Genomic DNA, 26,012 nt, shown 5'->3' with positions numbered 1-26,012 from the left:
ATTTTTCTAGTTGTCTACTCATTTCTCATTTCATGAGTGTAGAACCATTTCTCAATATGGAAAGATTCTTCTGGCATTTCTGGCCACTTGGTTTTGAACTGCAGCTTCTGAACCATCATGGAGTGTGAATAAATATAAACCCAGTTTGGATCAGTCTTCCAGAGGCATCTTTTGCAGAGTTGCACAACATGCACCAAGAACAATGTGTCTGTAACTTTAAATATTGTTCAGAAGGATATTAGAAGACTTTCTTCTGTCAGTAAACCACACTAGTTTTGATACAGACAAATATAATTCATATTCTTTCATGTTCATGTAAGGACACATGAACATCGTTTTAGTTGCATTTCATGGACGCATTTCTAGCATTTCTTTAAATATTTTCTGCAATAATTTTTTCTTATTGTATTTAAGTGGTGAGTTTGATTAACACACCTGAAGCTGGGCTTATCACAAAATGTATGCATTTAAACCACTGTGCCAGTGAGTAATTTTAAAACCCGGAAATTAACTTCTGGAAAAAAACCATTCAAAAGCTTTCAAAACAAATCCATTAATATCTAGAAAAAAAAACAGTTTAATTTTTGGAGCTTCCTAGGAGGTCTGCAAACAAGCACAATTATGATAAAGTCCCAATGGTACTTAATTTAATCTTGAGGAATTATTTGTTTTGTAGGTGAAGGCTATTTATAGTAATAGTAATAAGTATTAAAACTAGTACAAAGAAAATCACAGAAATTGAAGTGGTGCCGAAGTCCATTTAAGCTTATTATAGCTCAATCATTTATATCAGTTATCCTGATGGTAAATGAATTGTTTAAGAAAATTAATACCATTAGGTAGAAACATCAATGTTGTTTAAATTCTCTAAATCAAATTTTGGCATCTACAGTATTCTAAATTGGTAGGTTAATAGTAAGATTAAACGAGAACTTACCAGTTTGAAGTTTGATCTTTATTTTATGAGGGACTATGTGAAAAAGACCCCGTCCAGCCGCACACGCGACAATCTTCAAAGCAGCGGTGTGAAATCACAGATAATATTGACTGAAGTATAATAGTAAGATGAGTGAAGACTAGAACTACCAGATGACCTTTATGAGGGGTGGGAGTGGAGGGCACGTAGTCCCACATCGTAACTCCTCATAAAATAAAGATCAAACTTCAAACTGGTAAGTTCTCTTTTAATCATACTATTTTACTTTGGAGTCACGTGCGAATACGTGAAGATTTCAAAGCTCTGTGATTTCATGCCGTAGATTCAAATCCAGGCGTCTCACTGCACTGATTGACTCAGAATGAGTAAAATCATCAATAATGCAAAAACCATAACATTGATACAAACAATTAACGGTTTATTTATAACAACAAAACAATAGTAACCCCTCTATCCCAGGGAGAAACCTTATATAACAGAATCCAAAACAGCATCACCAAATAACCGAGGTTCGGCAATTGCCTTATGATAATATTTGTGAAACATCCGTTCACTTGCCCATCCTGCGGCCGCGAGGATATGGTCTATGGACGTCCAAATCCCTGGCCGCTGATGTTGATGCCGCCCTGGTGGAATGAGATTTAAATTTGTCAGTGTCAATACCTGCATCAACCAGCACCTGCTTCAGCCACCTTGAGATAGTCTGAACCAACACTTTCTTATGTGGCTTCTTATGGCTGATAAAGAATGCTGATTCTGCACCTCTTAAGGTTTTGGTGGCTTCAATGTAACATTGCAAATATGACACTACACATAGACGTGGATCCGTAGGATATGCTGAAAAAATCAACTTACACCCCGTGACCCCAGGTCTGCTCTGTTTGAGGAAATCATAGACATAGAATGTAATGGCATCTGCAGTTATTTCCATCCTGTCTATTCGCAGTTTCTGCAATGTCTGCACCCTTTGTTCTGAAACCAGTGCCATGAGCGTTACTACATTCATGGTAACTTTGGCCAATGACAGAGCTGAAACAGGAGTCCATTGACGAAGGAGCATAGGCACATCCCTTTCATTCCAGATTACTATATACCTGGGTCTAGCAGGCTTGGAATTGAAAATTCCCTTCATAAACCTACAGACCCAAGGATGTGACCCTACAGGATATTGTTCTGATTCCCTCCATAGATATGCAGAGAGGGCACTTCTCACAGTATTGATCGCACTATAGCTTAACTTAAGATCGAAATAGAGAGTTGACAGAAACTCTAACACGTCTTGGATGTCTGCCATGTGGTATGAAATATTCTGCCTTAAGCAGAACACCTCCCATTTCCTTATATAAGAAATGTACTGCTTCTGGGTACTATTCCTCCATGCCACCGCCACAGTACGATCTGATAGTCCTCTTCCGAGATATGGCCTCCTTAGAATCTGCAAATCAACAGACCAATACGATCATGTAAAGGATGCGAATCACCAGTTACAGGGTGTACAAGTAGGTTTTCCCGTTTGGGAATTATCATAAGGGGTTCTGTGATCATTTTTAACACCAGAGGATACCATGGTTGTGTAGGCCAATCTGGTACCACCAATACTCCTGAAGCGGAGTCCTGTTTGATCTTCTGTGGACACCGACTGATGAGGCAAAATGGAGGAAATGCATACAAAAACATTCCACCCCAATGCAGCGAGAAAGCATCCACCGCTACTGCCCCAGGATCTGGTTCCCATGAAACATATTTAGGTAATTGGTGGTTTAGTCTGGATGCAAACAAGTCAATCTCTGGCATTCCGAACCGTGCAACAACCTTATTAAATTTGTCACGATTCAACATCCATTCTGTATTGTCATTGAATTTACATGACCTTATGTCTGCAACTATGTTGAATCTACCTGGTAGGTAGATTACCGAAAGCCAAATGTTTCTGGTAATACACCAGCTCCAGATCACGTTTGCCAATCTATCACAAGATTCTGACTTGATTCCACCCATATGATTAACATACGCTACTGCCGTAGTGTTGTCAATCTGCACCTGAACATGCAAGTTATGCATAGTAGAGCAATAAGCTTTAAGCCCATAAAATGTTCCTAAAAGCTCTAAGTAATTAATCCCTTGTGCTTGCAGCAAAGGTACTTCCTCCACATTCCATCTACCTCCACAGCTGGAAATAGTATTAGTAGCGCCCCAACCTAGAGCACTTACATCAGTCTGTAGGACAATGGAAGGTGTTTCAACCAGAATTTTCCTGGAAGCATTTGAGACATTCCTGATCCACCATTGTATTTCAGTAATGGCTGCAACTGGCAATTGCATGGGCCTGTCAAAATGCCCTGATTGCATCCTCAATGCTTGTACCTTTGCTCGCTATAATTGCTGATAATGGTGGTCCAAACTGCACAGCCGGGAATGAAGTGATTAGTTTTCCAAGCAAGCTTGCCACCTGCCTAATTGAAGGTTGTTGCTGTGTAATGAACTTGATACAACCTTCAATTAATTGCAGCCTTTTATCCTTGGGCAGAGTCACTACCATGTGCTCTGAGTTAATAGTAAAACCCAAATAATCAATTACTGTGCCTGGTGTTAATTTGGATTTATCTGGATGAATGATAAACCCCATTCTCTCGAAGGTGAGCTTAACTACTGACACCGATGCTTCCGCTGTAGCCCCAGTGTCCCTCCCAATCAAAATATCATACAAATAGGCCATTACCAAATGGCCCCGAGCTCTCAGAAGTGCTAGGACTAGTTTTAACAATTTGGTAAACAATCTAGGAGCTGAGGCTAAACCATTAGGCAATGCTTTAAATTGCCATTATTGACTCATCCAGCTAAATTTCAAATATCTCTGATCCTTACCATGCACAGCCACAGAGTCATATGCATCTTGAAGATCTATGCTAGTCATATAGCATTTTCTCGAAATTAGCTGTTTAGCATTAGCAAATGTCTCAATTTTAAAAATGTTTATACTGTACAAAGGGATTAAGGCTCGTCAGATCGACAATGATTCTACACCCACCATCCTTTTTTACTCTAGGAAAAATACTTGACACAAATTGGTGGCATTGGTGAACTGACTTCTCAATTAACCCTATTTCACACAATTTTTCGTTCTGCATTAATCTCCATATTCTCTTCTTGTTAGAAAGTACATGTCCGGCTTGGAACATGCTGAGTAGAAGGACCCAAATTTGGGTAGACTTCAATTCTAAACCCCACTATACTGCACAGTATAAATGCATCAGATGTTATTTCTTGCCATTCTTTTAGGAAGAAGTGTAACCTCCCTCCAACTTGTAAGTGTGATACACTTAATATGTTTCTACCCGGACAAGACCCACCTACCTAGGGGTTTGCCAATGGAAAATGCTGTCCCCTACTCCTAGTGGGAATACTGTAACCTCTACGTGTCCCAGGAGCAGTGCGCCAATAACGCATATACGGGAAAGACCGACTTGTTCCTTCACCAGCACCAGTCACCACACGTCTGTAGGGAAACTGTCTTCTAACTATTCTGCCGAGCACTGGAGGCTTCATCATTCCCACGGTTTTTGCCTCTTCATTCAGGTCTTTTACCTTTTTTGCCAGGTCCTCTCAAAAGAGTAAATTAGGCAATTGAATATTAGATGGTTTACAGAGCGCCGCAAACTTAGGGTGTACGGTAGGTCTTATAGCACCTTTCCTTTTACTTTTAATTTCAAAGTGCGCACTACACATCAGTGCTAAGGAATCCTGTTGAGATACTGACAGGTGCCCCTCATCCAACCCTTTGGCGAAAGCTGCAATGCCTGATCCAAGGAGCTTCAGCACCCGCTGTAATTTCATCTCTTGTGCGCGTACTGCAATGCCCATATTACCCCATATTACATTATTAACTACTGGGACTCCCAAAAGTGCACAGTTCTGCGGGGTTTCATTTTTTTTTGCAGTCTCATCCATCGTGAGCTCCTGGAGCTGATGGGCGAGCAAAGAATTAATTGTCATTGCCAATTCATCCCCCAATGGTTCCCCAGTTTGGCTGGGAATGGCAAACCTTTGGGCCAGGCACGGTATTGCAGGCTCTGCTTTTTGGCTCTGGTCATCATCTAATTCGGCATTCAGTCCCGGAACGGGATTTGAATATAGGAGCAGGGAGGTTCTACTGCAGTTGTACAGGGTCTTGGTGAGACCACACCTGGAGTATTGCGTACAGTTTTGGTCTCCTAATCTGAGGAAAGACATTCTTGCCATAGAGGGAGTACAGAGAAGGTTCAACAGACTGATTCCTGGGATGTCAGGACTCTCATATGAAGAAAGACTGGATAGACTCGGCTTGTACTCGCTAGAATTTAGAAGATTGAGGGGGGATCTTATAGAAACTTACAAAATTCTTAAGGGGTTGGACAGGCTAGATGCAGGAAGATTGTTCCCGATGTTGGGGAAGTCCAGAACATGTGGTCACAGTTTAAAGATAAGGGGGAAATCTTTTAGAACCGAGATGAGGAAAACATTTTTCACACAGAGAGTGGTGAATCTCTGGAATTCTCTGCCACAGAAGGTAGTTGAGGTCAGTTCATTGGCTATATTTAAGAGGGAGTTGGATTTGGCCCTTGTGGCTAAAGGGATCAGGGGGTATGTGGAGAAGGCAGGTACAGGATACTGAGTTGGCTAATCAGCCATGATCATATTGAATGGCGGTGCAGGCTCGAAGGGCCGAATGCCTACTCCTGCACCTAATTTCTATGTTTCTATGTTTCTATGTAGTCAATCACGTGACTCCGAAGTAAAATGGTAGGTTAATGGCAAAAAGAGTCAAAGTGGTGTTGATGGGCATAAGTGAGAGAGAATGAGATCTGATTCAGATTCAGATTCAACTTTAATTGTCATTGTCAGTGTACAGTACAGAGACAACAAAATGCAGTTAGCATCTCCCTGGAAGAGCAACATAGAATATGATTTCAATAAATAGATCTATTTACATGTATACAGTCATAGTGTTTTTCCTGTGGGAGGAGTGTCTGGGGGGGGGGTGGTGATTGGCAGTCACCGAGGTACATTGTTGAGTAGTGAGACAGCCGCAGGGAAGAAGCTGTTCCTGGACCTGCTGGTCCGGCAACGGAGAGACCTGTAGCGCCTCCCGGGAGTAGGAGGGTAAACAGTCCATTGTTGGGGTGAGAGCAGTCCTTGGCGATGCTGAGCGCCCTTCGCAGACAACGCTTGCTTTGGACAGACTCAATGGAGGGGAGCAAGGAAACCGGTGATGCGTTGGGCAATTTTCACCACCCTCTGCAATGCCTTCCGGTCGGAGACAGAGCAGTTGCCATACCATACTGTGATACAGTTGGTAAGGATGCTCTCGATGGTGCAGCGGTAGAAGTTCACCAGAATCTGAGGAGACAGATGGACCTTCTTCAGTCTCCTCAGGAAGAAGAGACACTGGTGAGCCTTCTTGACCAGAATTGAGGTATTGTAGGTCCAAGAGAGGTCATCGGAGATGTTGACCCCCAGGAACCTGAAGGTTGAAACTCTTTCCACCTCCGTCCCGTTGATGTGGATGGGGGCGTGCGTGCCACCCCTAGATCTGGGGAAATAAAGAGAGGAGAGAATGAGACATGTAATCCTGACACAAATCTTGCTCTCAATAAGACAATAATATTCTTTCAATGGATTGAAATGAAGGGTACCATCCACTATGGTGATATGCAATGGAAACCAAATAATGTCCTAAAAAGATCAGGAAATAATGCATTCAACCATTGTGACTTACACAAATAGAGTCCAGATATAAAGTTGACTATGATATTTCAATGGATACGTAAATTTTTCACTTATGTATGATTGAAGGTATGATTGAAATTCTGAAATTATATTAACTTGCTTTAATTTTTGGTCATTTTTACTTACAACGTGCAAATGCAATAAATGTTGCTTTCTATGTAGGAAATTAACAACAAGATGGGGCAAGAATGGTTTTCCTTCAACATATTTGTAGTAATTTCTCTTGAGTATGAAAAGGTCATTTGTCAAGGCTGGGGCAGGAATGGTGTAGAAATCTGCTCTGATTACTGATATATACCAGTTTGCAGGAGCTGCACAACCTGAATGAAAAAATGGAAGTTGGTAGATATAAAAGGTCTTTATTCATCATGTGCAGGCCTACTGTAGAATCTATTTCCCCTGTCCCAGAACTCAACAGTACAGTAATGTTTTATACATTTTAAACACAATGACAACAAAAAATGATTAGCTACAGTTTCAATGGTTATAATTACCAACTTAACTTCAACAATCTGAGCAACAACAGATAACTTTTCCAGAATTACACAGTTACAATAGGAGTACATCCCAACCAGCTGAACTGCTTTGAATATTGCTTTGGAATAAATAAAGGCTTCTGTTTCCATTAGTTCAGAAAATGTCTTTGGCTAGCAACAAACCCAGCTTTCAAACTTGAATTTCAATATATTTGTTCCTTAATGTAATTAACCTTAATTTTAATTCCATTTGCAATACATTTGGCCTTTCACAATTGTGAGTGACATAATGAAAATAACCCAATATTTCAATGTTATGATGTAATGCTGTAATGTAAGGTATGTTCACAAAAATGCTGGAGAAACTCAGCGGGTGCTGCAGCATCTATGGAGCGAAGGAAATAGGTGACGTTTCGGGCCGAAACCCTTCTTCAGACTCAGCCTTCAGACTGGAGAGAAGGAATGGGTGACATTTTGGCAAGTTTTCACTTTCTTGGGTGATTCTTCTTGATGCCATTGTTCACAGAGCACTGGATCCTTCATTCAATAGGACAATTTATGATAACGTAACAGCCCAAGTAATCTTTTTCTATCATAACTGGTTGATTTGATGTAACTTCTTTGCATTATTGACAAAAAATGAAATTGCATAAATGCTATTTATTTTAGCACTGTTTACACAGATGGGAGTGTCCAGTGCCGCTGAACACTCCCATGTGCTTTGCTAGAGGTGTATACTTTTTATAACATACAATTAGTTTTCACATTGCTAGATGTTCATGAACTACTCATCCAATAAATAACTACAGGTGCACAACCTTTTATCCGAAAGCCTTGGGACCAGACACTTGTCGGATTTCGGACATTTTCGGATTTCAGAATGGAAGATTTTTAGCGTAGATTAGGTAGGTAGCGCGGGCGGCTTGAAAAGTCTGGAGCAGCTGCCTCCTCCCCGGAGACCGGGAGAATCATTGCATAAATGTTAGTCAGTTAGTTTGGAGGGATTTTATGTGGTGGTGGTGGTGTAGGGGTGAAGGGGGAAACTTTAATTCTTAGTCCCCTACCTACCTGGTCGGCGACTCCCAACCTCGCGGAGCTGGGGGCTCCGTCCGGCCGCGGGCGGCGCCGGTTGTAGCTCCGACCCCGGTAACTCTACCCCTGGCTGCGAGGCGCTCCAAATCCAGCGCGGCCCGCGGCCGGACGTCCCAGCTCCGGGAATGTCGGGAGTCGGCGGCGTCGCAGCGCTGGGACCCCCAGCGGGGATACCTTACCGGGTCGCCGTGCGGCAAGCTCCGGAGCGCTGTGGCCGCCTTCTTCCAACATTCGCGGAGCGTCGCTGGATTTGGAGCCGCGGAGCTGGGGGCTCCGTCTGGCCGCGGGCAGCGCCGGTTGGAGCTCCGACCCCGGCAACTCTACCCCTGGCTGCGCGGCTCCTCCAAATGCAGCGATGCTCCGCGATGTTGTGTGTCGGCGGCCACAGCGCTCCGGAGCTTGCCGCACGGCGACCCGGTAAGGCATTGCCCGCACCCCGCTGGTATCCCAGCGCTGCGACGCCGCCGACTCCCGACATTCGCGGAGCTGGGGCGTCCGGCCGCGGGCCGCGCTGGATTTGGAGCGCCTCGCAGCCAGGGGTAGAGTTGCCGGGGTCGGAGCTACAACCGGCGCCGCCCGCAGCCCCACCGGCCACAGTGCTGCGGAGCTTACTGCACAGCGACCCGGTAAGGCATTGACCGCTCCCCGCCTCTCCGACCAGGTAGGGGACTAAGAATTAAAGTTTACCCCTTCACCCCCCTTCACATAAAAGCCCTCCAAACTAACTGACTAACATTTAAGCAATGATTTACAGATGTTTAAGCGTCTCCCGGTCTCCAGGGAGGAGGCAGCCGCTACAGTAGTACAGACCTGGGTTGACTGTGGGTCGTTTTGGGTCAGGTTTGGCGCCAAACGCGAGCTTTGGTGCGCAGACGACATCTGGAAAAAATGGCCAGTTTTCGGAGCTTTTCGGTTTCTGGAACACCGGATAAAAGGTTGTGCACCTGTATTGATATGTGTGGTTATTACTATTTTCCAAACAACTTCATTTAAGACATTGCTTTCTATTTTGACTACTCCAATTATGAAGAGTCAAACATTGGAAAGCATTCAAAGATAGGGAGAACATATCTAAGGCGAGGGGGCAAAGTTTAAGGGAGATATGTGGGGCATATTTTTTTATGCAGAGAGTGGTGTGAGCTTGGAATGCGCAGCCTGGGGCGGTGGTGGAGGCAGATTTGACAGTCACATTTTAAGTGGCTTTTAGAAGCACATGGAGATGCAGGGAATGGAGGAATATAGATCACATGCAGGCAGAGGAGATTCATTTAACTTGTTGAAATGTGCAGCTTTTATGAAATGTGTTGGCTCTATGTTCTATATATAATATGTTCTTTTATGTTCTATGTTCTATATATAATATATGAAATTATAATTTGAATAAGCTATGAGCTAAGGAAAGTAGGTAAGGGGATTTAATCTGCTCATCGCTGGAATAAGTCTGCACTTATGTGCTTGTATGGAGAAGGAGAGTGGAATCAGCAAAATATCAGTTATTAAAATCAACTTAAAGAGTGAAAAATAACTCTTAAACTGTTCTACTCAATAAATAATAGCCAAGAGTGCAGCTCGTCTAAAAATAAATTATAATGATGCTTGGTGCCAAGACAATGGGACAAACGAACTTCGCTAAGTTAGTTCTGAATTTAAAGACTGGTTAAGCTCGCGACTTTTCATTATTTTCAGGTAATATTTCCATTGTAACTACAGAACAATATTTGTTCATGTATATTGATGTGGAGATATCAGGAAGGTTATTTGGAACCTTTAGTACATTCAAAAGCATTTTATAGTTGAAAATAATATGTTATTTTGGTAATGACCTGAGGAGTCCAGAACCAGGGGCCACAGTTTAAGAATAAGGGGTAAGCCATTTAGAACGGAGATGAGGAAACACTTTTTCACACAGAGAGTTGTGAATCTGTGGAATTCTCTGCCTCAGAGGGCGGTGGAGGCAGATTCTCTGGATGCTTTCAAGAGAGAGCTAGAGAGGGCTCTTAAAGATACCGGAATCAGGGATATGGGGAGAAGGCTGGAACGGGGTACTGATTGTGGATGATCAGCCATGATCACATTGAATGGCGGTGCTGGATCAAAGGGCTGAATGGCCTACTCCTGCACCTATTGTCTATTGTCTATTGTAAGCACTACTTAGTAGGCTAATTATTCATCTCCAATCAGCAGTGCTCAAAGTACTAAATAGTAACATTTGCTTGTTTGTTTCCACTTCCAGAGATAACCTGTGGAGGAGCATAAAATGATAAATTGTATAGCTAGTATAAAAGCAGTACCAAGAAAATTGTGTGTTAAAACACTATTAGGAATCAAATTTAGAAATGCTATCATGAAAATCATCTCTGCAAAAAGAATGATCATCATGCAGTATGAATATCCTGATCGAATAGTCTTTCTTGTCCGTAACTTTATTATTGTAATGAAAGCAAACCAATTGGAGTTAGAAGTCGAGATGAGGGTGAGAGGAGCTGTGGGGTGGGCTCTATTTGATTGATAGCATATTCAGAATTTTAGAAATACAGTGTAACATAATTGAGCTATCCCCAGTCATAGTTCTTCAGATTATCTCAGTTAATTTTGTTACATATCTTCAATGCCTTTGCTTCTAAACTTAAGATCATATTAGTTTCAAACTAATTACTAAAGCTTAATACAAATTGATATGAAGCTCTTGTTTTTCAAACATTTCCTAGTGCTGTTATTGGTGTGTGTTAGTATGTAAATCAAAAGTAATCCCTGATAACTCACAATAGATTATTCTATGCATTGTTTCTACATGGATGCGCAAACCAAAGAGAGTCGATTGTGAATTCCCCAGACTGATCATTGTCCCTTCTCATCCTGTGTTTGTTTGCTCTTTGATTTGCCCATCAGAGTGATCATAAGCCATAGGAGCAGAATCAGGCCATTTGGCCCATTCAGTCTTCTACATCGAATCTGCAACATAAGGAAAGGCAATGAAGCAAAACAATATAATTCATCATGTAGAAACAAGGGACTGCAGATACTGGTTTGCACAAAAGAATACAAGGTGTCCTGACTCACTGAGTTACTCCAGCAATTTGTATCCTTTTTAAAAATATAATTAATTGCATTTTGTATCATTAATGCTGCTGTTAAACTGCACAACATTGAATGGATGTAGGCATTTCTTGTGTGCTACTCTTTCAATCACAAAACATATTGCAAATATACTGCTGTTTATATCTTTGGGACACCCCAACTTTGGGTAATGGGTTTTTAACCTGAAAGCAATTATGTCATTACTGTGCAATAGCTGAACGTATTTTGTAAACTTCATGGCCTACTTTCACCTAATAACCTCCCTTTGGTTTTATCCTTACTGACATTGCTTGTTTAAAAAGTAGGGAAAAAATAAAAGAGGAATCAAAAGTTGGACAATTAAATCAAACCTGAATGCAATATATTCAGTGTGAACTGGACTCCCTCGATCAATGGGAGTCCTGGAATTTAGTCTGTATTCTACAGCTTAAACTCTTCATCGTTCCCCCTTAGAATGATTTCCAGATGTTTGTTGCTAAAATTAAACGCAAACATCAGAATGATATTACTTTCTCAATCAGAATGACAGCAAAAATGTGGGGAGACTGATGGGTCTTCTTCCAGCTTGATCCTTTATGGGTTATCTGATTCCTTTACAGTTTATTTTACATCTTGCTCTGCAGATGTTGCTGCGGGTGACTGAATTTAATGGTTTTGAAAAGATTATATCTGCTTTCCGCTGTATTGTGTTACTGTATTTGTTAGATTCTCCGTTATAGTACTTTAAAGGCTCATTTTTTTTTATCAGACATTACAAGTGGAATGCAAAAAGGCAGAAGGAAAAAAAAAAGTAAGCTTGGCTTATAGAATTAGACAGATTCATCATAATCATAAAGAAAACAAGAGCAGCTACCAAAATATATTTTGATGGTTGCTCTGAAAATTATTTAGATCGTAACAATTTTATTACCATCTAAGATATCATATGTGTAACATATGTATAGCAATGATTTATTAAAATAAATTCATAAAGATGTTCAGTAGCATCTTACAACTGCCTATTTCACTGTTGACATTTTCCAGTTTGTTTATTGCCTGTGGTGTAATAGAAATTAAATCAATGAGTGAATGATATTTTTGATGGGTTATAATTTTAAGTTCTAAATATGTCTAAATATAATGTATGATCAGGCCATGTATGGTGAGAACATGTAAATGACTATTGTATTATTATTATTAAATGTTATAAGTGTCAATTATGATCAGTTTTGCATCCCTAAGGTGGAAGGTGGGTGACATATGCCGATGGAAGTGACTGCAGGCTCAAAATGCTGTTATAATCTGGCCTCATTTGAATAGCATAGAACATAGAACAGTACAACACAGAAACATGATCTTCAGCCCATGATATCTTTGCCAACCTTGATGGCAATTTAAACTAATCATATCTGCCTGCACATGGTCAATGTCCCTCCATTCCCTGCCTGTTCCTGTGCCTGTCTAAATACTTCTTGAACATTGCTATCATATCTTCTTCCCCTGCCTCCCATGGCAGCATGTTTCAGGCACCTACCCCTCTTTTACTCCACGTGGATCAATTCAATTAGTACCATTCTCCTGTTCTTTCCCCATAGGCCTGTAATTCATTCATCATCAAGTGCCCATCCAACTGTGTTTCGACTGACTCTATAGACAGGACATCTCAGATCATAACCATTGATTAAAGAAGTTATACTTCACATCCTCTTGCATCTTTGCTCAAAATATTAAATCTATTTAATAACCTTAGAGGATCTGTTTTTTGTTTCCTCTTCTTTTTATTGACCTTCAGATCAGACCAGATCTTGTAAACCTCTATCAAACTTCTCCCAATTTTCTCTGCTCCAAGGAGAACAGTCCTGGCTTCTCTAGTCTAACCCCATATTCTATTATTACTAGATTATTTTGAGTAACCTTTTTCCACACTCGGTCTTCCAGCTTTCCATCCTTTCTACAGTGATGTAACCAGAAATGGTCATTATATTCCATATGTTTTATGCAAGTTCAACATTGTTTCATATGTTTTGGACACTATGCATCTGTTATAAATCCTAGGATTCTATATGCTTTAACAACGTCTCTCTAAACACGTGCCGCAACTTTCATGGATTTATTCATAAATGCACAAAGGTCACATTGCTCTCTACACCAAGTAGCCTATATTGTCTCAGTCAAAACTTAGCATTTCATACCTTTCTACAGTATATTCTGTTTCATCTGCTGTTCATCAGTCATTTCAGAAAACCTTTTTACAGTATATCTTGTGGGAAACATGAGCTTTTTTTATTACTGCAATAATCGCTTCAAGAATGTTTCTGTCATATAATAACAGGGTAGTCCTGTGCAGTGTAACTTCACTTGTTGCTCCTTCGGATTTGAACCTGAGCTTTAATGATATTATTGGACCCTTAAATTACATGGAACAATAATAAGAGATATTTTCTGATGATAGCCTGCATTGTCTGTTTCAAAATCCCACCCAATATAACATGTGGTGTCAAGGGGTTTGGGAGGGTATGTTGTCCATCATATTTTCAGTGCGATATGATCCCCACTCTATGATGATAAATTACATCCCCCTGAAGCTGCCTTTATACCTCGGTCTATATTAGTGACAGCTTGGAAGTGTGACTTTTAAAGTACATTGATAAAACAAAATCATTTTAATGTGCTTATGTGGAATCCAGTGTCAGCACAAATTGCTGTGCTATGTAAGAATATCACAAAAAGAAAAGGAGGAACAACTTTAGACTTTAGAGACACATCGTGGTAACAGCCCTTCAGCCCACCCAGTCCATGCCAACCAGCGATCACCCCCATACACTAACACTATTACTAGGGACAATTTTACAATATTACTGTGCCAAGTAACCTACAAACCTGCACATGTTTGGAGTGTGGGAGCACCCGGAGATAACCCATGTGGTCACAGGGAGAATGTACAAACTTTGTACAGACAGCACCCGTAGTCAGGATCGAACCTAGGTCTCCTGTGCTGTAAGACAGCAACTCTACCTCTTCACTAGTGTCACCCCACTTGTACATATGTAGCACCTTTCATGACAATGGATTTCCCAAAAAGGTTTATAACAAAGTGTTTTGGAGTGGAGTCACTATGACAATGTAGGAACGGCATGAAATATATGGTTCTATATTGTCACATTTGCAAACGCACAGTGAAATTCATTTTTTGCATACTGTTATCATCCATTTCTTATTTCCCCGACTACTTAGTAACTACACATAGTAGCGTATTGCCATACCCATGCACAATCCCCGATTAGCAAAGTGTACATGAGTAGTCCAGTGAGACCGCATGCAAGAGGTGGCAGGTTTTGGAACATTGCAAAGTCCAGTCCGCACTCAAGCTCTGGAGCCTGATCCAGGTGAGCCATAGGCTGCAGGCTTCCAGACATCTCCTTCACCCAATCATCCAGCGCACCGACCACTCTCTCCTCACCCATACAACTTTGTGTCCCGGGGCACCCACCGCTGCTGATCTTGAGGGGACAGGACGCAAGATCCGAGTTCATACTCCCACCGGCCTTGCTCTTTATGTCCATCATTGCCAGCTTCCTCCTCCCCTGTCTCTGGTCTTTGGGGAACAAACAGAGGCAGTTTCCCCATAGAGGCCGTAGCCTGCCGGGTCTTCTGAATCCGGCTGCTTGGCCCACCGCATGGCCAATCTGTATACACTCCAAGGGTTAACAATAGCAATGCAGTAAATATATACACAACCTGCTATAGAAGTGCGGGTCAAGATACAAATTAAGAGAAGTCCACTGGTCTTATTCTAATGGCATCATGAATCTAAATTAAATGGCTGATCATACCTTGTATTAATTAACGTCTCATCCCAAAGATTTCCCCTTCAACAATGCAGCACCTCCTCGGTCCTGCAGCATATCAACTTAAATTACATGTTTATCACTCTGAACTGGGATTTGAACTCTTGACTTCTAATACAGAGGTGACAGAAGACCCATTGAGGGAAGGGTGACATCATAACTAATAACCGCTGTCTTTAAAAGTAGATTAGAGCATGGGTGCTTCAGAAACTCAATATATGATTTTCCTTACTTACCGACAGCTGTGAGGTTTTTTTCCACTACAATAATGCTATAAATTAGTTTCCTGGAAGCAGAACAATGATTGAGCATCGAAGCTTACATATGTGGAGTCCCTGGCTCTTTAACCTCTGTGTGAGGTCCAATGAAGCACAGATGTCATGTGATTTGGATCCAGCAGCTCTGAATCACATTAAGCTGATATCAATTTGAGATTCACATATTTAGATCTTCAAACTGCAAATTTCAAGGCGATGGAATAGAGTAGGTTAGATGTTGTCTTTTCATGTCTGGGCTCTAAGTTCAAAGGGAGCCAGGCAAAACTTTCCCTTTTGTGAAGTTGGGCGGCCTCAGTGCAGTTCCTCGATAGCAGGACCCCCAGTACAAAACTGCCTTTAATTTGTGTTGGTTGTTACTAAATTAGTAACTGTATTCAAGGTCATGGGATGGGTCAAAAGGCAATGGAAAATGTGCCTCACAGCAGAGCACCTTACCACTTGCATGTGAAAAGCTTTATCATTCCTCCAGTGAGTTAAATCACTGCTTGGTTTCCGCAAAGGTGCCAATTTTATTTATACTTCATAATGTTTTGGATAGAAATAAATTACAGAGTGAATAAGACAAAACACATAAGAACCTTATAGCTGATAAATTCACTCTCCTACCAATATTTCATGTAGTGTAATAACGCATTGTAGAGTAAAATTAATTAGTATATGTGATCTGGAACTAACAGCATGAACAGTTCAATGTGGTTCTCAATTGAATGGTTCATTGTGTGCCATGTGCATGCACACTTGGAGAATATAGAGTGCACAGGGGTGATTTCAATGCTTGTGGAATACACAATTGAAATCTCCTCTGTAAAACTGACAGCCATTCATGCAATTAAATACACCATGAATTACACAGAGTAATGGTGCATGGCACAGAATTTTAAATAATATTATATTGGGATTATTACCTTGAAAACAGAGTGACAGGCAAAAGGCAGGAGAAGGGTCCTGACAGGAAAGTTCACCTAACTATGTCTTCCAGAGAAGCTGATGACTTGCTGAGTTAGTCCAACGTTGTGCTTTTTTTTTTGCTACACAGAGTAAAGCAGATTCAACATCAGAGGCAAGCCTGTTCTATTTAACAAGATTATCAAGTTAAGAGAGTTTATTGTCATGTGTCCCAGATAGGACAATGAAATTCTTGCTTGCTGCAGCACAACAAAATATTGTAAGCAAAAATACAGAACAGTTCAGTTCAATATACACATAAATAAGCAGATAAAGTGCAATAGGCTATTACAGTTCAGAGTCTGTTAGTTGGCGAGTTTAATAACCTGATGGCTGTGGGAAAGAGCTGTTCCTGAACCTGGATGTAACAGATTTCAGGCTCCTGTACCTTCTGCCCGATGGTAGCGGAGAGATGAGTGCGTGGCCAGGATGGTGAGGGTCCTTGATGATGTTGGCTGCCTTTTTGAGGCAGCGACTGCGATAGATCCCTTCGATGGTGGGGAGGTCAGAGCCGATGATGGACTGGCAGTGGTTACAACTTACTACATCCTTTTCCGCTCCTGGACGCTCAAGTTGCCGAACCAAGCCACGATGCAACCAGTCAGCATGTTCTCTACTGTGCACCTGTAGAAGTCCGAGAGAGTCCTCTTTGACATACCATCTCTCCGTAGTCTTCTCAGGAAGTAGAGGCGCTGATGTGCTTTCTTTATAATTGCATCAGTGCTAGGACCAGGAAAGAACTTCGGAAATGTGCACGCCAAGGAATTTGACGTTCTTGACCCTTTTCACCATCGTCCCGTTGATATAAATGGGATTGTGGGTCCCTACCCTACCCCTTCCAAAGTCCACAATCAGTTCCTTGGTTTTGCTGGTGTTGAGAGCCAGGTTATTGTGCTGGCACCATTTGGTCAATCGGTCGATCTCACTTGATCTCAATTGATCTCATAGAAACATAGAAACATAGAAAATAGGTGCAGGAGTAGGCCATTTGGCCCTTCGAGCCTGCACCGCCGTTCACTATGATCATGGCTGATCATCCAACTCAGTATCCTGTACCTGCCTTCTCTCCCTTTAGCCACAGGGCCACATCTAACTCCCTCTTAAATATACCCAATGAAATTGCCTCAACTACCTTCTGTGGCAGAGAATTCCAGAGATTCACCACTCTCTGTGTGAAAAATGTTTTCCTCATCTCCGTCCTAAAAGATTTCCCCCTTTCCTTAAATTGTGACCCATTGTTCTGGACTTCCCCAACATCGGGAACAATCTTACTGCATCTAGCCTGTCCAACCCCTTAAGAATTTTGTAAGTTTCTATAAGATCCCCCCTCAATCTTCTAAATTCTAGCGAGTACAAGCCGAGTCTATCCAGTCTTTCTTCATATGAAAGTCCTGACATCCCAGGAATCAGTCTGGTGAACCTTCTCTGTACTCCCTCTATGGCAAGAATGTCTTTCCTCAGATTAGGAGACCAAAACTGTACGCAATACTCCAGGTGTGGTCTCACCAAGACCCTGTACAACTGCAGTAGAACCTCCCTGCTCCTATACTCAAATCCTTTTGCTATGAATGCTAACATACCATTGTTTTCTTTCACTGCCTGATGCACCTGCATGCTTACTTTCAATGACTGGTGTACCATGACACCCAGGTCTCGTTGCATCTCCCTCTTTCCTAATCGGCCACCATTCAGATAAAAGTCTACTTTCCTGTTTTTGCCACCAAAGTGGATAACCTCACATTTATCCACATTATACTGCATCTGCCATGCATTTTCCCACTCACCAAGCCTATCCAAGTCACCTTGCAGCCTCCTAGCATCCTCCTCACAGCTAACACTGCCCCCCAGCTTCGTGTCATCCGCAAACTTGGAGATGTTGCATTCAATTCCCTCGTCCAAATCATTAATATATATTGTAAATAGCTGGGGTCCCAGCACTGAGCCTTGCGGTACCCCACTAGTAACTGCCTGCCATTGTGAAAAGGACCCGTTTAATCCTACTCTTTGCTTCCTGTCTGTCAGCCAGTTCTCTATCCACATCAATACTGAACCCCAATACCATGTGCTTTAAGTTTGTATACTAATCTCACGATTAATTACTTGAATATTTGCACAGGAGTCATTTGGAGGTGAGCTCATAAATCTGGGTGCACGTAGAAGGCTGAAGAGGAGGTTTAAAAAAATTGGTGGTTCAGTCGTGTTCACAGGAGTGCAGCAGGGCCAGGCTCGGAAAGAACGGTCCCAAAAGCAAGACCTACCTCGCAGAAGAGGCTGAAAGAGGAGGGTGTTTAGCATTCTATTTAGGAGGATCTGACCCCAAATGATTTTACAGGGGTGACATTTTTGCCTCAGGGTAGCTGAGGTCTGTCACTGGGGACAGATTTGTCGCCTTTACTGTAGAACTGGAATGATGAAAAACACAAAATGCTAGGTAACTCAGTGGGTCAGGCAGAATCCCTGGAGAACATGGGAGGTGACGTTTTGGGTTGGGACCTTTCCTCAAACTGATTGCAAGGGTGGGGGAAAAAGAAGGTAGAAGAGTAGAGGGGCAGGGCAAAGCATTGGCAGATCATAGGTGAACTCAGGCGAGGGGGATTCTGACAGGCAGATGGTTGGACAAAAGCCAGAGATTAACACATACAAGATATGAGACAAAATGTCAAGGCATTGCATCAGATATAAAACACTGTTAAAGCATTTCCTATTCAACAAAACACCAATGCATTCAACAATATCATCCTGTTCATCTAATGCTTTAACAAGACCATGTAATTTCCTTAAAGAGTATAGCATGAGTGAATGATGAGGAGTTAGGGTATACAAGTAGAGTAGTTGAGCAACTAATGCAGTCTCTGAGTTTTTAGGATGGAAACGTTTGTTCCAACACCCTTTGCTCAGTTGTTGATCTCTATTTTAGCACCTACAATGACATTGAAAGAACTGTCAGCAACAGAACTGAAAGAACTGTCAGCACCGAAGGGCCGAATGGCCTACTCCTGCACCTATTGTCTATTGTCTAATTTTAGCAGACGGAGTGTGGGGGGAAATAGATGTTTATTCACTTTGCTCACTGTAGTATAGTTTCCAGCCCTACTATTTAGAATTGTGAACAGAATATCATTCCTTCCTTTTATCTCCATGGACCAAAGGACAATGGAGATATGATTTACATAAAAAAAGACCACATTAATTCCACAGTAAAAACAAGGTTTATTAAAAATATGGGACTTTAGTACATAAAATGGTTAGATGCCTCCTTCAGAACTTTAATTCAGGAGCAGTTAAATATCTTAATATATCCCATAGACAAGTGATTTTACAATAAATAAAATCGTGTTTATTGTTTATGTTTTGCATAATGATTTTAAAAAAGGGGAAAAAAAGATTTATGTAGAACCCATTTGACAGTATAGTCACCGTTATACTTTTGTAATATGTGACTCCTAATATGTGCATAGTAAGATCCTAACCAGATGAATATTTCTCCATGAGAGTTGTTGAGGAATCAATATTGAAATCAGGAAGACTTCTATGAAAAGAGAATGGGATGTTAGATAGGCCCCTGAGAACGCAAATAGATCTCTGGTTAAAACTTTGTGAAAGATCTCCAGCCATGTTCAGCCATGTAGAACTTCCTCACATAGAGATATGTGCAAAGAGAGGCGGAGATGAGAAGCAGAATGCACACAACTCATCTACACATTTGCACATTATCAATAAGGTTGCAGCCACAGCAGAAGCCAACAAAATTATATTCTGGACCCAGAGCTAAAAGTGCAATCTTCCGTTTCAGAGACTGGAGTGCTACCACTGAACATATTTTCTGGACATGAACACTGTGCATCTACAGATGTACTTGTTTTACTATATAAAGCTCAGTTAACTGTCTTCAATCTAGCAGCCTTGTAGCTCGCTAGAAGGGACTGGCCAATCAAACTATGCTGTAGATAATGGACTGAGAAAGGGTTTAGCTATTCAGGTCCACTTCGTCACCTGGATAACTTTTGATTGCCTTGGAAAAAGGATGTGTGTGAGAGGTTTTCACTGCAGCTTGCCATTGTGGAATCCAATGATAATTAGTTTTATTTCTTTCTGGTACATGGATTGAAGAAAATGTTCAAAGAATCAGACAAATAAACATTTGACTGATAATAATGCAATACATTGACTTTAATCTTTGAAGAAATTAGTTTTATTTCTCAGCATGATAATTTGAAACCAGACTAAATAGGTTGTTTTATTCTTGTCAGTGACAAGGTCTGCTGAGGTGGGCTGATGTTGCTAGTTGGAACTTGCCTATGCAAGAATCATTTATAACTATTGTGTTGAGATCTGAAGGTGGAAACCAAAAGAGGTTGGAGGGGACATTTGAAGTTTGTGTGAAGAGTCTGCATTGTCAATTTTGACCTCCTCTATGCGTGGCATAGGAGGACTTCCTGTCATCAGCCAGAATGTAGAAAACCATTCGGTTCCCTATAACCGCTAACCCTTGCCCTACTGACAACCTAAAATAAAAATAAACAAAAACAGACAGCAGGCTGATTTCATTATCAAATACTTGGCATTCTCCTGTACTTCCTTGTACTGCCTTTTTGGCAGACACCAACAGTGGGAAGCTGTGTTTACAAGTAATAATTGGATAACACATGGAAAATTTTATTACTTCAGGCAGTGTTGTTATAAGGGTCTTGTAAAAGAGAAAATGAAATGACATCTTTTAGGAGGACACTTTTATTAGGGAGAGCCTAAACTCCAAAGAATACAATTTCAGTATTTAAACTGCCTTTCATGATTAGGCTTTTCATCTCGCTGACCGTGAACATATTGGAATTCTGTCCCTGCCAACAGAGAATTGCTATTGACAAATGCTAAAGATCCCATATCCATTGACAAGATCCCAACTCCATTGACAAGTGCCTCTGGAGAAAAAGTACATCAATATGATGCCCGGGAAGAGGAGATACTGATCTAATCCTCCTCACTTTAAGCCTGCGACACATTTTTGTGAGTTATTTTCTATTATCATCTTTTAGGCCAAGTGACCCACTGCATGGCCTATGCTATGACTGCTACACAAAAAGAGCAACTTAATTTACCATCTGTTTTTATTTTAGAAACGTTCTGTTGTTCCATGTCTATGGGGAGCATGTATTAGAGGACTCTCAAGAGGAAATGTTCTCCACTACTCTATAGTTTGCCCTGCTATCCTGCCTGAGATGAGCTGTCATTTTTTAAATTGACAGAAAGTTGACACCGTTCTTAATCCCAACATTTGTAACTATCTAAGAGTTTTAATCAATTCATAATCATTATTAGCTGTGTTGGTAATTTAATTTGCTAATATTTACTTTTAGCTTGCAATTTATATTACTGAATTTAACAGAAGAAAATATTAGAAGAGTAATTTTATTGATCAGCTAATCAGTTTGGGGAAAAGGAGAATCCAATTTTTTTTAAAATCTGTAAACATCCATACTGGAAAGTAGTGGTTTTGCTTCCTGATCGTTAGAGTGTAGGGTCCTGACGCTATCCTTTGATCTAGCATAAGGCTAAATCAAAATTTTGAGCCAGCATCTGCAGTTCCTTCTTTCATCAGAATTTTTAAAGCTGTTTTAAGAAAAAGCACTGGAGCCAGAGTATCCAGATGCACTTGGTAATCTGCACTGCCTGGTTGTTCTCGTAAAACCAGAATTTTGAGGAAGTGTGCAGTCATAACAACATGTGATATTGAAACGAATGTGTCTGAATGACTCCAATGGATTTGAAGCTACTGTCTGTAGTTTCGACACATGAAAGCAAAGACAAGAGCTAACAATCCAGGTGGAGGCCAACATTTTAAAGAATGAAAAAGAGGCAGAGGTTATCGGGCAACTGAACCATCCTATCACCAACTAGAGAGCGGTCCTGAGCTACCATCTACCTCACTGGAGACCCTTAGACTATCTTTAATTGGACTTTACTGTACTTTATCTTGCACTAAATGTTATTCCCTTTATCCTGTGCCTGTACACTGTGGATGGCTTGACTGTAATCATCTATAGTTTTTCCACTGACTAGATAGCACAAAACAAAAAAGCCTTTCACTGTATCTCGCTGCATGTGACAATAAACTAAACTAAACTAAACTACAAAGAAGTTTAAGGAAGGAATTCCAGATATTAGAATGCTGGTTCCCTCAAATAATACTTTCAAAAAGTAAGTGATTATTTCAAAGAAGTCCCAAATCCAAAGGGCACAGATATCTCTGAAGATCTTTGAACTGGAAGATGTTACTGTGATAGAGAGCGATGAAGTCATAGAAGGAAGTGGAAACATATCTAAAACTGTTAAAATCAAGGGAGCTGGTGCAGGTCAGTGAGCACAGCAGTGATGACTAAACATGGTGACAGAGATCAGCCAGGTAACTGGAGTTGATGTCAGATCAACTGTGATCTTATTGAATGGTAGAGTATACCTACTGCTCTTATGTCTTATGTTTGTGTTTATCAAGGCAGTTGGCAATATCATCAGATTCCATAGTTATTTTTTAACCTAACCTGGAGTAAATCAAAGAGCCTGAAGACTGGATCTTTAAAACTTTAATACAATAGATGAATCGTCTATCCACAGCTTTTGGCTCAATGTGATTATAAACACTTCAGACTTCTCTTTTATTTGCTAGTGGTGGGATCCAATTTCATTGAAGGTGATTATGTACATGGGACCTCTTCCCCTCATTAGTTGTTTAATTGCCTATTACTCCCTTTATGGGATTTGGCAGCTCTCTAGAGATTAATCAAATCCATTCACACCTTTTATTTTCTCCAGATGGGCACCTCATTTTTTCGGTCTATATGGGGCTGTTGCACTATGATCCTCCTTGAACCCAGGTTAGTTCTCTGGCTTCATTGTTATAGTAAAGTTCACAGATTGTGTGGTAAATATAGTATCATGACATTGATTTATTATTGTCACATATACCGTGTTTTGCATGCTATCCAGGCAAATCCTACTCAAATATCATTGAGTTCCTGATGATGTTCCACAGATACTCGTGGATGCTCAGCCTGAATTAATAAATCTATGCTCAGTCCATCCCTTACAGCCCAGTGGAAGTGCCTCACAATATGATGGAGGATGTCCTTGTTGTGAGGAATGGATGAATTCTTCACAAATGTTTTGTACACTCCCTTAACAATACCCTTATGGACAGAGTCTCCTGCATCAAATATTGGTGAGGGGCATGTCAAGTAGGATTTTTTCACACACTGAGTTCTGAGCTCCCTTTCAAGCCACTATATGGCAGTGAGGTCTTCCTGTACTTGGGCAGCTCATTCATTGGCAGTGCTGCTGAGAGACACTGGATGCATTACAAATTGATAGCAAAGAGTATTTGAAAATCTGACTGAATTTAACATGGACAACTCACTTAGAGGGAAGCATTTTGGATTTTGAGGGACAAACTGGAGCAAATCACAGGAGCATTGACCGCAATCTTCGAATGCTGTCTGTACACAGGAGTAGTGCCAGAAAACTGGATATGTTATTCCCAGGCCAGTTAGTTCAGTGGTAGGAAAGCTTTTACGAATGTTTCTTCAGAACAGGATTACAATCATCTGGAGGAAAGTGGATTAATTAAGGCAAACCAGCAGAATTTGTTACAAGCAAGTTGTGTTTAACCAACTGGATAGAATTTTTATTGAGGTAACTGATTTGATCTGAGTAAAGCAGTCAACATTGTGTAAGTGTATTTCCAGAAAGCTTCTGATGTGGTGCCAAATAGCAGGGTCATGGTGAAGTTGAAGCATGTGCATTGAGGGTATATTGACAACATGGATATGGAATTTGATAACAAACAACAAAAGGTTATGGTGAATAGTTGTTTTTTGGGCTGGAGGAAGGTGCACAGTAGCATTCCTGGGTTTGGGTGTTGGTGGCAGTATCATTAATTGTGAAGTGGATAGCTCAAAATTGCAGCAAGATGTACACAGGCCAATGTCATGGGCAGAAGCAGAAGCTGAAGTCTAATGCAGAGACTATGAAATATGTTACATTTTGGTAGGAACAATGAGGAGAGGCAATATAGAATAAAGTATGGTGTTCTACAAAAGATGCAGAAATGGGGGCGGGGGGGCAGAGATGGTGCTTGGGGTATGAATGCACAATTTATTGAAAATGGCAAGGCAGGATGAGAAAGCCATTTATAAATCATAGACAATTTTGGGCTTTATCAATAGAGGTATGGAATACAAAGGTGGAGAGGTCTCAATTAGAGTATTGTGTTTAATTCTGGTCCCACATAATAAGGTGGCATAAGTAACAGTCCAGTAAAAATTTACAAGAATGATTCCTGGGATGAGTGATTGCATTTACTGGGATAGATTAAAACAGCTTTGACTGTTTCCTTTAGAGAAGGGAAGACTGAGGGGAAATTTGACAGAAATAAATAAAATGATGAGGGGTCTGGACAGTGAATAAGTAGAGACTATTCTCTTTGATGGAAGGGTAGAGGATGAGAGGCCAGAGGTAGAAAATTGAGAGAATTAAATGGAACATGAGGTAAATCTTTTTAAATAAAGTATGTGGTTGGAATCTGGAATGCATTACCTGCAGATTTAGAGGCAGGTAAATTGTGACTTTCAAGATGGAATTGAATAAATAGATTGTGAAGAAAAACATTGGAAAGCTCTGGGGAAAGGGGCTAGGGTTTAACTAGAGTTGGTCCAATAGAGAGCTGGCATAGATATGTTTGAAAAATGGCCTCCTTCTGTGTTATAATCATTGTGGGAGCCCATGAATCATACTGCTAGTATACTGCTAATAATGAATGGGAGCAATCAGCAAAACGTGTGTTTTTGCAGATAATAGTTAACAAAATAATTGAAATTCTGTATTATGTTGTCTCATTTTTACGTCATAATTATCCAGCATTAGCAAATGTCATATTTTTTTAGTCATAGCTGTATTTCATAAACATTGGAAGCAGTCCTTTCCAGTTGAAATATCTTATAAACACCCTTGGCTTAAAATGGGTTGACAGATGTGATAATTAAGGAACTGCCTAAATGATGAGATAAATTTCAAAAATGGGTGTCTAAGCTGTGAACAAGACAAACATTGCAGAAGAGTAATATTGTTATCAATTATGGCAATTTGCACACATCAGTGGGCACTTTTATTTCTGAGTGAGAACAGTTTAAATTAAATAAATATTTTTTATACTTTTTCATAACATTTAAACCAAGCCATTAAATTACATCTGTGGAGTGCTTTACCTTGGAAACTATCATATTTTTCTCGATAAACATTCCTTGTGCATTGTCATGCCTGGAACATGTTAGGTTTGGTTTACAAAGACTGCTGCAAAAACAAGTGGGTATGGGGAGGGGAGGGGACAACAAGCTCCAAGAGAGGGTGAAATAGAAGCTCTAGAGGCTGGGAATAGAAGTGGGGTCAGATCGCCTGGCCCAATGATGTCAAGGCCTGTTATTGTGTAATCTGCAATAGTGCAATTTAGGTACATGCCCTAAATGATAAAATACAATAAAAGAATGTTATGTGATTGCATTTTTAGGCTGCAATGCCATTATGTCCTGCCAGATATAATTTTGCATTTTGCAGATTCCATTTTTTC

The 26,012-nt window shown here is 40.7% G+C and overlaps 1 long non-coding RNA gene across 2 annotated transcripts in view; it reads right to left on the bottom strand.

Annotated features, from left to right (window-relative positions):
* Positions 1-5,784: 5,784 nt before the first annotated feature.
* The window catches only part of LOC129700959 (uncharacterized), a 50,976-nt gene continuing 30,748 nt past the window's right edge, over positions 5,785-26,012 (bottom strand). Inside the window, exons 4-5 of one of the 2 annotated variants that reach the window (XR_008724128.1) lie at positions 11,035-11,223; positions 5,785-6,506 (exon numbers count right to left, since the gene is read on the bottom strand). This is a non-coding gene — a long non-coding RNA (uncharacterized LOC129700959). The remainder of the gene's footprint in view (positions 6,507-11,034; positions 11,224-26,012) is intronic. The other variant, XR_008724126.1, reaches the window with a different exon arrangement.

Source organism: Leucoraja erinacea, chromosome 10 (genome assembly GCF_028641065.1).
Source record: "Leucoraja erinacea ecotype New England chromosome 10, Leri_hhj_1, whole genome shotgun sequence".
NCBI classification, from domain to species: domain Eukaryota; kingdom Metazoa; phylum Chordata; class Chondrichthyes; order Rajiformes; family Rajidae; genus Leucoraja; species Leucoraja erinaceus.
This window is presented reverse-complemented; position numbering and strand designations above follow the sequence as displayed.